Consider the following 13396-nt stretch of genomic DNA (forward strand, 5'->3'; position numbering starts at 1 on the left):
CAAATCGTCAGTCGCCACCCGTCTGTAAATCTGAATGGGTGCCGATGCGTTCAGAGTTTTATTCTACTAATGTCAGAGTTCTTTTGCCTTGAAAAATGACACGATTGAAATTATTTCTATACTGACGTAAACTTGTTGACTTTTGAATTGCATAGATAAAGTAGAGGTGCCAACTGCTTATGATTTAAATTTCATGTAATTGTTCGTACCAAGAACTATAAGATCTGGTGATATAATAATTAAACCGCTTTTTAGTTGAGATTCAATCAGTGCATCTTTTCATATTCATTTAATATGATTTTTTTTTTTACATATACATAGTTATCTGAATACATTGCAGAGAGCATCTCATAATGAAATTGTTTCACTATAGAAACTATTCATCAGAAAATCTCAATGAAAATGACAACAAATTACAAAAATTATCTAGTCCTAGTTTTGCTTATTGAGATATATACAACGAATCGTTTGTGAATTTAAGAACTTAAATTTTATTGTGGTATATCTGGATTTCCTTTCCTCACAATAATTCTTCCAGGGAACATTTATGTTGAATTGAAATATCGTTATTTTGATAAAAGAATAAATTCAAAATATTTGAATTGGGACCAAACTCTCAACATTATGTAATTTTATTACATTTGAAAGACCACAATGAATGTTATGTATGTTCAAGTTACAGAATTAAATGAAACCTACATTTGTGGAATGACAAAGAAACCGAGTTTATTATTTTTTAATTGAAAGCTATTATTTGAAAATATTTTGATACTAAAGAAAAGAAATTAATATTCTGAAAGACTGAAAGACTGCAATTCAAAGAATATCTCAGTTTCTGATTGCTCGACAATTCTCCCAGCATACATTAAATGCTGAATTTAAACCCAAGGGTTTTAGACTAACATAAAGATATTTGCCTTCATGTTGATCCTATAGTAAACAAATTTATAATTACTACTATTATGCCCTATATTAATGTTGTTAAACTTGTCTTAACTGTAGACTTTCAATAGTACCATGCAGTTCTTTTTCCGTTACTCATAAGATTTAACCATTTTCATATAATAAGTAAGTTACAGAAGTTTACATAATCCATGTAGTTTATCTGTGTATGTTAGTATGATCTTCAAAGCAGATCAAATGAATAATGTAAAGAAAGAACGTTAAACTGTCTTTTTTATACAGACTTAGCTTACTAAATTTGTAATAAACAAAATTCATTACTGCAAAGAATAGAAAATGGGATTTGATCGTTAGTAAACCGCTCTATAGTTTGGCTACATCCGAGACAAACAAACCAATTTCTCAAATTCAAAATACGAAACTAGATTTAAAAAATAATATAACTTTTTTTTTCAGAAATGAATTTCATAGATTTTAAATTAGTGAAGTCATTTTTTAAAGAAATAAATACTGAACCGTGTTATTTAAAATTCTGTGGTGTTTGCATACAGATTGGTATTTGATTTAGAAATTTAGCGTGTGGTTATACGTTCTTTGTGAACAAATCAATCGTCAGTTCACTGAAGAATACTCTATTTAGGATCAATGTCTATTATCTTTTTTTATTCATCGTAAATTTCTTTATAACTCGAATTTCTTTCCCTTATCGGCTTTAGATGAAGTATTAACTTTAAATGCATTCCCTCATTAAACCCGAAATCAAGAAATTAAATGTCAGTTATAATACCAAAGTTAAGTAAAAATAAGTTGATAAATCTAGTTTTTATTTTCTTGATTTAAATGCTTAGTGTGTTTAATTTTAACCTGTTGAGAGTGATGATAGTAACCTGATAGAACAGGTGTTTTATTATAGTAATTAATCATTAGATGATCTTCAGATATTCATATGGATGTTGTTAGCATTTATAGCTTATAAGACGTCCATTTGTATACTACTAGGATATAATGCACTGACAACAAGTGTTAAATATCAATTTGCATATTCTAAACATTGTCTGATGAAATACAAAGACAAATAAGTAACACAGCACATTGCAACTCATAATAAAACATTTTACGCACTTTTGCAAACAGTTTGAATTATTTGTTGACTGTATGCTGAAGATATAATCTATACATTTTATATTTCTTTACATAACAAGTCATGGTAGACTTAATGTCCCGCCCCTCTTTCTGAATTCAGCATTGCTTACCAGCCTCTGTTTTTGCCTTTGTCGTGTATGCTATCGGTATGTTTGAATGACAAGCAAAATCACTTTATACAGATCTATTTGGCTGTTTTATTAAGAGCAAATAGGTTATTTTTCTATCCAGAAATATCATGGCCGAGTCCAAAACGACGCTGGTTGTGTATATAATTTTTAGTGTTTGTATAAAAAAGGCATTAGGTAAGTTTTTCATATCAGTTCTAAACAAAGATTATCTTTTTTTTCAAATGATTTTTTTAATATTCATGTTTCAGTAGTTGACTGCATATTGTAATTTAAGCTCTATGATAATTTAATACCTTCTTTTAATGCTTTTTTATAACATGAAAACCAAAAATACACTTTGCTAATTTCTCTAATCACTATAATTGCAACAAAACAAATCATTCAAATCACAATAAAAAAATAATTTAATTTACACTGAAAAAGAAAACATCCAAAACCAACAATTTACAAAGGTAAATATAAACAAAAAATAAAAAAACAAAATTGTAATAATGCCTTGATCTGTTATTTAGCTTTTTCTTAGAAAAAAAAATTATGATTTCTGTTTAGGCGAATAACATTAAGAATTTTCAATAGTTATGTAACACTATTTTGCAAAAACAAGCATGAATATATTTCACTGTAATTAGATACCATAGGTAAAATTAATGATATATCTATATGGAAAGTACCAAGGAAATTCTATGACATACATCTTGTGTTCCTTCTTACTCACTGAAGAAGTCTCATTAAGGCTATTGATCAATCAATCATCACACTGTTGTAATAAAAAAAAAAAAAATAGAAATCAAATCTTTATGAACTCGTAGTTTTCCAATCTTCGTTATATTTTATTCTTATCATTTAAAACCATTTAAATGCAGAATTATTTCTTTGTGACAAAAATTGGATCAACTTATATTCCGTTTAGAAAACAAGCTTCAATGGTTACCCCTTTTCGATTTCCGTCTTAACAATTTAAAAATATATTTCTTATATATAATCAGATTTTAAACCTAAAACACATACAAAGAAATTATACGCAGGATGGTTTATACAGAAATGTAAACTTGGAAATTAAATTTCAATCTTTGAAATAGTTTCTAATGACGTCAACAAGAGTAAATAAAATTTCCGTCAACAATTTCCAATTCATTTCTCCTTCTGCGACCTACATGTACTGTGCTACTCAGAAGTGACCACAAAACAGTGTTTTGAATAAAACTAGGTAAAATTCTTTTACAGGTTTTGTATTTGCACCCTTATTGAATTATTATGTACTTTTGACTACAGACGATATTTGTTTACTTTTTAAAAGTTGTGAAGACAGAAAAATCTCACTCTCCCGTCTTACGCTGGACTATATGCTAGAAAAAAAATCATTGATTATATACTCGTGCGTATTTGTGAATTTTTACCCCTGGGTCAAAATAAGCGGGCTAGGAAAAACATTGTACTGAAAACCCGCGCGTCCCTCCCTCGATTTGTAATTTCAGTACCCCATACACGATATAGTAAAACACGCTTTTAGTGAACACGCTTATGAATTGATGCTTAACATTCACAAATTATGCTTATAACGAAGCAAAATATTGCGTCCCTGGCACCTCGTTATAAACGTGTGTTACTTCATAATGATTTTTATTAGTCTTCCTTGGTGACAAGATAATTATGATTGATTTATATAGGTCATAAAGATAGAAACCTTATAAAATGGAAGAAAAAAAATGAAATAGCTTGACTCACTAGTGTTAAAAATTTAAATACCTAACCGCAATACTCTACAACGTCAACCTATTAAAGAGCCTGAATAGAAAGGTCTCTCTTTATTATGTTTATTACATGTTTTTCAAAGCAGGAATAAATCTTAACTGTGAGGAACTGTGTATATACAAACAGCGTAAAGGTCTAAAATAATAATAATTAAATCATCACACATAACAATTTCACACTAATTTTTCCCTAAAACTTAAAGTAAACGTTAACTTTATTAATATGAATTTTTAAAGTCGCAGTATGTGCTAGCAAGAAAGAGACCCCTCAAAGTACATGTCTGAATATGCAGCCCTCTACCGGTAGGATGTATAATCTCAAAGTGAGTGAAAAATTCTCCTCGAAGGGACGCTAAACAAAGAAACAAACAAATAAAACATCTTTATAACTTCATAAGGCACTCTAACTTTTTATTTTACAGTAAGCAGCTCCCAAATTCTTTATAAACCTTTTCTAAAGAAAATAATTCTTCTTGATCCTAATGTGTGAAATTCCATTTTATTTTAAAATTATAAAAGTGAAAATAAGTGCCCTGTAATTAAAATCGACTTATGAATTCTGTAATTGTATATGATTACTATTTTGTGTTCTGTAAGGTTTTAATTTTTTATTCAATTTTTTAAATAACAAACCTCTTCGGGATATATATTTATGACCTTTTTTAAATGTACTTTAAAATATGAAAGCAGGCACATTAACAATTCTGGAAAGAATATTAAATCTTACAAAAAGTAAATATTCAAAATAATACGTAGATTAGATATTTCAATAAATGAGAAGTTAATAATTAATATTCAGACAAAGTAGAGCGGAAAGTTCTCAGATAATCACACTAATAATTCTAATTGTTGAAAAGAACCTTTTGTGAAAAAAAATCGTCGTTTGAAGCAGTAGAAAATAATTCAAATTGAATGTTTGGAACCTTTGCTTAATTATTGGTCATAGGATCCATAATGCTGTATTTATTGTGCATACCTTAAAGAACCAATTGATTGCTGAATAACATTATGATCAAATTAATAACGAAGTTGGTGATTACCGATGGTGGTCCGGGAGTTGCGACGGGAAACAGTCTCCCACTTAAAAATCAAATAATATACCCTGATTGACTACTATATTGCTTATTAGTCATCCAATGCCTTGGTGCCCCTTCCAAATCCACTCAACTTCCGGTTTCCCCAATTTTGTAAAACAATCTTGAAATTACTTTGTGGTGCTTACTTAATGCCGTCGCTATCTATAGTAAACATTTTTATGATTTTGGATTCATTTGCAACAATTTTTCATTAGAGGAATGAATAATCTTTTATTTTTTTAATTTTTCACAAATTTCTCCAAAGGAACCCCCTGCAGACACCATACTGACTGCCTTAGCACGCTCTTCTAGGGTCAAACGCCGCATGCTGTGTAACTTTTTTTCCTGGTTTTAATTAGTACAGACATAAAGAACACAACCACAAAGAAAAAATAGAAATTTATTCCACCAAAAAAGTATGGACAGATTTTTTTTTTCTATGAAATGGTTACGCTTCAGTAAACGTTGTTATTTATCAGTAAAGACATTTAAAATGCCTCATTTTTCATTAAAGTAATATAATTATATATATCAAAAACATCATAAACAAGTTTTGAAAAAGAAAAATACCCTATTTTGCCCATGGTTTGTGGTTTCTCTAAGAACAATGCAATAGTTCATCATTATATACTTGTTGTTATCCCCCTTACAGGATTAGTATTGAATTAAGTTATGGGGTTCACAGAAGTCGCAGGAAGATATAAAAAAAATATCAATTTCTGAATATCCTCATTTTTATGCAAATCATGCATTCGTATCAGATGCATCTTGTTTTTAAAAGTATCAGGTAAGCAAGTTTGTGCTCTATGTTTCCTAAAGTTAAAAAGTATCTCAAATTTGACGATATTCCGTCAGAATTGAGGAAAATATTTCCTTCTTTGGTACCTTCTTTTGGCTTCTCTGTAATCTTTGCATCAATATTAGGGCTGGGTTTAAAACAAGCAAGATGTAAAGTTCTTAAGTGTAAAAGGTGAAGAACAGTGATCTATCTCAAAAATTCATAAACAATACCATTTTGTGAAGAGGGCATAAAATAGGGATCCCTGGATATACCAGAGATGGGATCAGGTGCCTGGGAGGAGTAAGCATCCCCTGTTGACCAGTCACACCTGCAGGGAACCCTTTGTACTGATCAGGTAGACGAAACTATCCATAGTCAATTCAGTACAAAAACAAAGGCCTAACAGTTGGTATAAAACAAGTCAGACAAAGTACGACCCAAGATAGGTTATTTTTGCTAACAAGGTAATTATAACAGCCATAAAATTTACAAAATGCTGACTTAAAGGCAAAGATTTTAAGCACCGCCTTCAAAAATACCTTTTCTGTGTACCCCTGTCAATCAAGTGCATAAAGGTACATCATTGGGTACTGAAACTTGATTGACATTTACTTACTATAGTTAATCCCTGTGTCTACCCTGTACACCTTGTTTGGCACTCGTGGTGACCTTCAAATTAACTTCTGGTCCTTTGATATTTACCACACATGGTATAAACAATAGAGAACCTGTATTACAATGGAATTTTTAGCTTGATAATATATATACATACAAACCTTTAGTATTTTAAATAATTATGATATTCTTTATAATATTATATATCAAAATTTGGTATAGCTTTTTTTCAAAGCTCAACAAATACTTTGAATAATAATATTTTTTAATGGGTCGGGATGCTTTGAAACACATTCCATTACAAATTAATAAAAAAAAATTATTGAAATTAAACTTTATTTACAACTTTTTATTTCTAATTTAAAATCATCTCAAAATCCCAACACAGGTCAAGTTTGAGTTCTTGAGTACTCTACTGTGTATTTAATCACTTCCTGTGTATAGATATTACCTGAGACAAACGACCACAGGTAGACTGCTAGCCCCCAAGGCATTCACACCTGTACAAAATAAGCCCCTCCCTCACCTGAAATTTACCACCCGGTAAAAAATCTCTGCCTTTAAAACGAGGGTGTAGAAATCCCTGTAACATCAACTTATCAGTGAGTAGCCTGCCTCGCTTTAAAAATTGATCTTATTCAAAGCAAGCTCTTGAGTAGCGAATAAGATGGTAGACATAAACACCACAATCAGGTGATGGTGGAATATTGATACATAAATATGGAAAGTTGACGATGTAAAAGCTAACGTCATCTCATTTGTCATATAATTTAGCTGTTAATAAGCCTTTATCGTCTATAGTCAGTAAAATATCTAAATATGAAACAGATGCGGCAGACTCTGTGGTGTCTTTTATTTCAAGTTCCCTGGGATTTATCTAGTCGACATACGAATGAAAATAACTATTGTCATATTGGTAAAACATCATCGATATATCTGAATGTCGATTAAGGACACAGCTGGTGTTTTACTCTTCTCTTGTAGAAGTTTTTGAATAAATTCTGCTTCATAGGAATATAAAAACATGTCAGCTAGTAAAGGAGCACAGTTAGTGCCTATAGAAATTCCAACAGTTTGTGGAAAAACTTGGTCTCTAAACTATCACAATTTAAACTGTTCTTATTTCTACATGAAATAAGGGGCCAAATTTGGTCTTTACCATACCTTTTCCTTTGATACATTACTTTAATACATTTAGAGTAAACCCATTTTCAAGATAAAAGTATTTGAAATGTGATTTTTCTTTCAGATTTCTTTGAGAGAAATTTTTGTTGAAATTCCCGTTAACCACAATCAATTTCGAGCAATTTTGCAGCTATGTGGCAATCTTATATACGTAGCACTACTTTAATTTTAAATGAGGGAATAAAAACTTGAAACTTTGTCAACTGCTACATATTTGAGTGAAATAAATGAATAGATGAAATACAAATATAAGCAATGAATTTCAGATATAAAAGTTCGTATAAAGATATAAATAACAGTTTTCAAATGAATAAATATACTTTTTAAAGATATAATTCTTGCGCATTTAAGAATTTGTTTTTAAAAAGTGGTGCTGTTGATATCCCATTCCATAGAAAAATAACAAACATAATATTACTCACCTGTATTTACTCTAAATGAAAGAATACCAACATATGTACGTATCTGAAAACTATTATAATATTTGAAACATAAGCAATCAAGATCATTTTTAATAATATAAAATATATAAAACAAAACATAAATAACATAATTTATTAATATTATTAAAATAACATAAATAATGCTGCTGAGGAAAGCAATTGAATAAATAAATCAAAATCCTCAAAAATTGAAAAGAAATATTGCTATTCTTTTACATTTCTTTTTGCAATGTCGCATTTAATCTTATAAATTGAACAATTGTATAAATAGTTATACTTCAACTTAATCAAGGGAATTCATTATAAGGCATTGAAGAGCATTTAACATAAACGTAATAAAACGTCTATTTTTTCTAGAAATTTTCTAGTCTGCAAGTTGATCAGTTTACATGGTTGTTTCAAAAATTTAGACTTTTTATCTTGTACATTTATGGGTAAGACTTTAAATTTTACGACAATAAGAAACCCAAGGGAAAAAAATTCTCATAGGAATCAAGTGAGATGGAAAGATCCTTCTAAGAGGTTTTAAAGTAGAAAGATTAAACGTATTCTTTATGTAATCTTTATTAAGTTATTGTAGTGAAAAAGAAAAGTTTTATAAATTCAATTCTACTTCAATTCAGTATACCCCATCGAGTCCAGCACTCTTGGTTAAATGTAAGAATAGGTGTATTCAACTTGTACATTGTTCAAAGAAACATAAAACCTCTTATGATGAATCATGGATTGGCTGTATTCAATATCTGTCTTTATGATCAGCCACTCATGGGGGATTCCTTTTCATTTTTTTTTACTCTTGCTCTAATTTTATTATCTATTACATAAATGTTCTCACTGTATCCAAGATACCTAAAATTGAGGACAGAAAATGGCGTAACCTCTTTTTTCTTGAACCTACGATTTGAAATTTGAGAATTATTTTTTAATTTCAATTCTGAATTTCTGAGATATCCAATTGTTTTCTTCTCTTTTCAATTTCCATATTTGTTTTTGAACAATACATGCACTGAATCACTTTTTTTTAATTCCGTAATTTCTAACGAAATTAAATTTTCACCATCAACCTACATGTATCTGTCAGAAAGGGTATTGATAAGTCATTCTTTTTTCTTTCTGAGTATCGTACGTTAAAGTATTAAACACTTCACATATCTTCGGAAAAATACTGTTTGAAATTTGAATTCCATGTTAATTTTTAAAAAGATTTATTTTTGCTTTATTTCTTACAGCGTCGCTGGAGGGCCAGATAAAAAATATATTCGTTCGAACAAATTAGATATTTGTTCGGACAAGTTAGATATGAAGTATTTTCGCAATACTAACAATTCGTATTTAAGTCAATTTTCAGAATTTTCCTACACTTTAAGAATATCAACATTTTTATTTTTATCAACATTTTTTATTTAACATCTCAAGTCTTTGGCCATAATTTTCACCACTTTTCTTTCTTTCTCTCTGAAAGATAGCTTTTTACTTGACCATTAGTTCTTTAAAAGACACAGAGGGTGTTTCGAAAAAGGTGGTGATGTTCCATATGTGAAATTCTCCGGCTGTTGAATTTTAATGACCTAAGAAAAGATGCCTATAACAACATTTAATTTTTTTTCTTAAAAATTTTATACTTAGCGAAAACAAACAATTATGCTATCAAATGTCGTGCGAATACTAGACTTTTCTGTTACATGCAGCATTACTCAAAATATTTTCTTGTCTTTCCTTTTCCTCTATATCTCCCCCACTTAATCGTCTCATCATTAAAACCTGTTAGAGCAGGCATTGTGGCGATACAAAAATAATAATAAATTATTAAATCAATAAAAATTCATATGCTATTGGTTTGCATAATTAAAACATTTATGGACAATCCAGTATTGTAACCACTCAACCGCAATGTTGATGTTAAATGTTCCTTTATTGATTTTAGATCAATACTTCAACCATTTTTTTATGTTTACATAAACATTGTAAGGGGATATGTCCCCTTAAAACAAATTATAGTTGAAGACTTTTATATAAAGCGTACACGTATCACTCTTAAATAATTTAAACAATCAAGACACTTTTCAGGAAATGGCCATTTTCAATTCTAATTCTTTAAGTGTCAGTGGCCAATCTGAACGTAACAGAAGTTTATCCTGTTGTTCAGCATAAAACATTTAAAAAAGGAAAAATAAAGTACAAGTATTGTAAGTTTAACTAAATAAGATTTTTATCTTTTAAAACAGTAATACTTTTAGAAATATAATTGTACAATTACAAAGCCTCATTTAGATTTCGGATGATTTAAAATGAAAATAATTTGCTGCTATATGTGTTTGGGTAAATTTAGGACAGGGAAATGATGTATTCACTATTACAAAAGAATTGACCTATAGGAGAGAACAATTTCCCGGAAAAAGTGACATTTAAAAATCAATCTTTATTTGTTGTTTTCTACCGTATATATGTCTAAATTTTCCAAATTTGTATTTTACAACAAAAATTTATTATTTACAACTATACAATAAACCTCCAAAGTTGGCCGAAACACCAATTTGTCCGTTAAAGAGTTGATTTTTGCATGAATTTTGGCCTAGAAGTCCTTCAGGGCAGGCCTGCCCCTAAATAAAATTGTGATATTTTGATAGGTTGGGATGTAAGGAATAATTTAAGATAGGATTTTTTTAGGGGCACCCCTGCCCTAGGGTCGAAATTCACAAAAAACCTACAAAAAATAAGTAAACTTGATTTTGACAATCTGCTTCAAATTTATACCGTTCAAATTTATAGTCAGAATAGCTCATTTGATATATGCGCTGACTTTCATATCGTGGATACCTTCTTTTTAAAGTAGGGGGTTCGAATCCACCTGGTGTCACACTTTTATAGTTTTAAATTTTCGCCTTTTCAAAGACTATTTTAAATTTTTTATAGGCTTGTGTATTTTCCTTTAATTATCTATCCTTTATGCATTCCCATTCTTGATATAAGAAACACTAGAGTGAGATCAAATCGTAACAATCCCATATACAGTTGTCAGTCAGGCGGAACAAATCTCGGTATAAGCACACTTTCTCCGAGGACAAGAATTTATAACTCATTCTGTGTTACTCGATACAGATATTCTCGGCAGCATTGAGCTGCGATGAATTTCAATTGTATATATTCCTTAGAATTTAATCACATTGCTTTTATTCTGTCTGTGCTACTAGTGCTTGTCTGGGTTACATGTAGTATGTTACCTATTGCTTGAATTATTTGAGCTTAATAATATTTAGAATAACATACATGTACTTTTGTTTTCAGTCAATGTTCTAAGATCTTAAGTTTTGAAACAGTAGGGCTACATATATCAGTAACTGTACTCCCTTGGATTTCATTTAGGCCTATATGATTTGCACACATTAATGGTACGCCTTTATTATATCCAAAGGAAATGTTTTGTAAAATAAATAGCCTAGACATAAAAAAATAGAATTCCAGAGACAGTAGACATTACCATTATGTACAATGAGAAGTAAAGAAAAATATCAATTATTACATTTGGAGATAACAAACGCAGAATATCAATGAAAGTGTTCCTCCTACCTCTACTCACTGAAATAAAGATTTATGAAAAACAAATTGTTACATGTATTCAGCCTAATGTCATTAATCGGAACGGAAATCGACAAGCTCTTTGTAAAGAAAAAAACCAAGCCCGGCCCTATAGGTCAGATCCCTATTTATATAGAAGTGAACCTTTAAAAAAAAAATCCTTTAACACATTTAAAGCATCTTTCGAGAAGATAATTCCAAAATTTAAAAAGCTTACATTTTAATCTGAAGTATATAATGTCGTTAAGGTTTAACAACTAGGATTATCTCTCTCTCTCTCTCTCTCTCTCTCTCTTAGTTAAGTAAAAGCAATGGGTTTAAAACCAGTTATTTCATACATATTTAAAAGACTATAAAACGAGTTATATATCAATTATCTGTTCCATTGCAAAGCAACAAATATCACAGGTTGTGTGAACATAGGTTAAGAAAGAAAAATTTGAATTTAAAAAAATAAATGTACTCGCCCGTGGTCTGCTATTAGGTCAAACGTATTCTTGAAATACATATATATGAATAGAGAAAAAACGCTTGAGGAAAACGTGTAGGTGTTAATATTAATTTCAAATAAATAAATAATGGTTTAAAGTCGAAAAAGAACTTTATAGGTAATATAGCTAACTCTACACAAAAGGCACAGCTTAATAAAACGTTGTGCGTAGAAAGGGTTAATCCTAGGGCTAGATTCTTTAAAAATTGTTTACATAAGTGTTTGTTTTAATAGTGACTAATTTTTTACTTTAAACATATTGAGAGCTTAGTTCAGTTTATTCTCTCAAAACCATGTAAATGGTACATGTACATGATGAGGTTCAAAAAGAGTTCAAGAGTAGTCTTTCAATGGTTGAAACATTTTTTCTTGAAATCATAGTGGAAGGTCAACAGTGATGACAGAACAATGTGCAATAGACAATATGCATGCGTGTCTATAGTTGCTTCTTTAGGTAACCAATTTTATGATATCATGTGTATTTAAAATGCGGTTATAATGATAAAAGATGTCAGCTTTTTTCGTCACAAGATCTGCATCTGAGTCCTATTCTACTTGATTACATAATTTCTCATCGCATCGTGATGCTACAGGGCTTGACCTTAACAATACACAAATTCAGATATACCATTAATTAAGTTCCCGCTTCCTTTACAACAAAGGTAAACGCTGACTTTTTTCAGGTCAATGTCCCACTGGACGAACTAGAGGCGAAGGTAACCCACAGGGAAAGGACGATAGAATAGACACGTTTGGGACCGGTAAGTATTTTTCATGTCTCCCACAGCTGCTATGGTGGTACACAAATTAAGTATCTCACTGTGTCCCAGGCATATTAAGCTTTGTATGACATAGGTCTGTGTACTCAATTACGTTCATAGGTGTATATCATTTTATAGATATTACGACTGAAGATAATCTTAATATGGAAATATATTTTAACAACGCACAGCTAAAAACTAAATGGTATGTAAGACCTGATTCCTGTAAGTATACAATCTATAACAAATGGATGTTTACAGTACGATTAAACCAAGCTTGTGAACTGTTTATTCTAGTCTTAGATGAAATTATATATTATACAAATATAACACTTTTATAAGGTCGATCCATATATATAAGGATATTATTTATATTTAAGTTAAGATTATGGAAAATCTCTAGATCAAATTATTCAATTAAAAAAAGATGGGAGTACTTAAATGTAAGTAATGGAGAAAAGACTGGATTAGTGGGCACAATTTAAATCATATTTTTAAAGCAAGACATATACCATCAGATGACTGGATATAATCTACGTAA

At 30.0% G+C, this 13396-nt stretch overlaps 1 protein-coding gene across 1 annotated transcript in view; it reads left to right on the forward strand.

Annotated features, from left to right (window-relative positions):
* Positions 1–13396, forward strand: part of LOC133188434 (biogenesis of lysosome-related organelles complex 1 subunit 1-like) — a 162222-nt gene that overhangs the window by 54571 nt on the left and 94255 nt on the right. The window lies entirely within an intron of this gene.

This window comes from Saccostrea echinata, unplaced genomic scaffold (genome assembly GCF_033153115.1).
Source record: "Saccostrea echinata isolate AGI-Se365-2 ecotype Australia unplaced genomic scaffold, CSIRO_AGI_Sech_v1 ptg000016l, whole genome shotgun sequence".
Classification (NCBI taxonomy): domain Eukaryota; kingdom Metazoa; phylum Mollusca; class Bivalvia; order Ostreida; family Ostreidae; genus Saccostrea; species Saccostrea echinata.